Source organism: Petromyzon marinus, unplaced genomic scaffold (genome assembly GCF_048934315.1).
Source record: "Petromyzon marinus isolate PM22_M1 ecotype Great Lakes invasive population unplaced genomic scaffold, UKy_Petmar_22M1.pri1.0 PM_G_Scaffold_21, whole genome shotgun sequence".
Taxonomy (NCBI): Eukaryota; Metazoa; Chordata; class Hyperoartia; order Petromyzontiformes; family Petromyzontidae; genus Petromyzon; species Petromyzon marinus.
Window position 1 is genome coordinate 967,501 of NW_027422773.1, and position 2,500 is coordinate 970,000.

The 2,500-nt window shown below is 41.3% G+C and overlaps 1 pseudogene; it reads left to right on the top strand.

Annotated features, from left to right (window-relative positions):
- LOC142912688 (28S ribosomal RNA) overlaps nucleotides 1-2,500 on the top strand; it is an 8,880-nt pseudogene that overhangs the window by 3,102 nt on the left and 3,278 nt on the right.

A 2,500-nucleotide genomic window follows, 5' to 3' on the forward strand; every position in this document is an offset into this window, starting at 1 on the left:
ATGGTTAATGCACCAACTGCTCGCATTACTTCTGCGTCCGAATTTTTTGTTGTTGTTGTAATTATTGTTTTTAATTGTATAGTTTAAAACCTTTTGTTCAATTGATTGTTTAACTTCGAGTACCGTCTCTGTTGCTCCTCATACCCTGTAACTACAACCTCATAATTTGCTGCAATAGAAACTTCTGTGACTCGCGTTTGTTACTATTAATGAGATGAAGAAGGGGGACAAGAGTTTGTGTGTGCATCCAGTTTCCATGGTGGAATGCTGGAGTGGTGGTTTAAATGGCGAGACTCTACAGGGCTTCTATGGCTACACGGGATGCAAGGCATCAGACATTTTGGCACAGGCAATCCTTTTGGTCTCTAACGCAATCGTGTCTTAGACCTCAGTAGCGACCACTACAACCACAGTGGTGACTGCTGTTGAGTGAAGGACGACTGAGTGCTGGATAACAACTTTCTTGCGTGGCTCAACATCGAAGCAACCACTTCGAAGCTGGCACAAGGCAAGAGGGCAGCCCAAGGTGTGAATCATCTCAACTTCACTGCCGGAAGAAATGCTGTGCAAGGATGAGTGTGAACGACACCAACGGGATTGTTGCTGACCAGGAGGTGCCAACCAAACTTGAATGGATTGACTTTGGGCCTGGTTTCTCCTGCGTGTATTGCACGGAAAACAAGTGGCTACCCGTGTGGCAGTCGTGTCCTGGGGTTTCGCAACGCAACTCCACAAGATCTACAACAAAGAGACTGACGCCAAAGGGGATTTAAACCGCCAAATCGTACATTGGGTCTCACTACAATTTCTTTTACGTGTATTTTTTTTTCCTAAGTGTACTTGCAATTCTTCTCTGCTCTTTCTGCATTGATTGCATATCGTATGCAAATAAGTGAATTAACCACCACCGTGTAACTATATGATGATGTTACAGCTGAGCCCTCTATCATACCAATGTACTAATCTGGTATGGTGCAGGCATGCCTTATTTGCGTAACGATCTTTGCTGATTAGTTCAGTCGGCTGATGGTGGGTTCAGGCGAAACATTTATATATTGGTTAAATCAAAACGAAACACTGAAACTTTCACCACAGTTTTCCATTACACCAGTTGTATTGCTAGAAGTGCAAATCGAAGGAGTCAATTTTGACCGACGATTAGCTGCCGATGTGCGGTGAAAAAGCTGATCACAATAGCATACACTTGGGCCGACAACCCTGTGTGCTATAAACGTAAGTCGCGAATTATAAAGAAAATAAACCGGACGGACTACTCGGTGACGAACTAACATCGCTCATGAATGAGCGATTAACAGACGAGCTGACTACGGAATTTATCCTTTCGGACATGTTTTCATGGGACTACCCATGCACAGATCAGAACAAATGTTATCCATGCAATCTTGTTTTCCTAGAACATAGAACTTGGTCATCACATATGACACGGGTACATCCGCACGCAAACAAAACGTATAAATGTCGAATTTGTAATCGCACAGCAGATAGCATACACAAGATAGCGTCACACTACGGAAGAACTTGCAAAAGTTTAATAGGTAAAACTAGTGCTATAACCACCACAATTGAGGAAACACTATTTAGTTGTTCATATTGTAGCAGAGGTTTTACTACGAAAACAGGTTTAGGGGTACATACTAGACGAACTCATCCAGAACATGAAGCTAGACTACAGCAAAACGCACCAGGAAGGAAAGTTAGATGGGGAGAAGAAGAGGTAGAAATTATGGCCCATAAAGAAGCCCAACAGAATGATGAGGACATAAACATGAATCAACTAATACAGAACTCAGTTATGCCACACAGAACGCTAGAAGCGATTAAAGGGAAGCGGAGAAATATCAAGTATAAGGAATTGGTAAGGACATTGAAAGAAACCACCTATAAGGTAGAAAATCAATGCCTTGTTAACTTAGTTTTACCGACAACATCGGAAATAACAACTACACCTTCTGAAGGAGATCAGCCAGCAATAAGGGCCGAAAAAGAACAATCACTGACAGCAGCTGAGGATCTTCAGGTCATAATTACCGATCTAAAGATCGAGAATTTAAGTCACAATCAGGCGTTACTGCTACTCAATTATCATGTAGAAAAGTTTTTAAATCGAAGTAAACCAATTAATAGGAAAGATCGTGTAAACCAACAGGAGAAAGATGAGAATAGGCATCGAAGACAATCAAAGCAAACTAAATACAGGAGGTATCAATATTTATACCATACGAACAAGAAAGCTCTATTAGACGAGATTACTTCAGATAGATCGGGGCCAAGTATATACCCAACTGAAGAAAGCATACGGGGAACATTCGTTACTTTATTCGAGTCAAACTCTCCTCCAGATAATATACCCTTTAAATTAAAAAACGACCAATCCTGCATCGATATCGTAAAAGCAATCACCTTAGATGAGTTGATTAAGACCCTAGCAATTATGAAGGATAAGTCACCTGGACAGGACAACATTATTCTTAGCGATCTT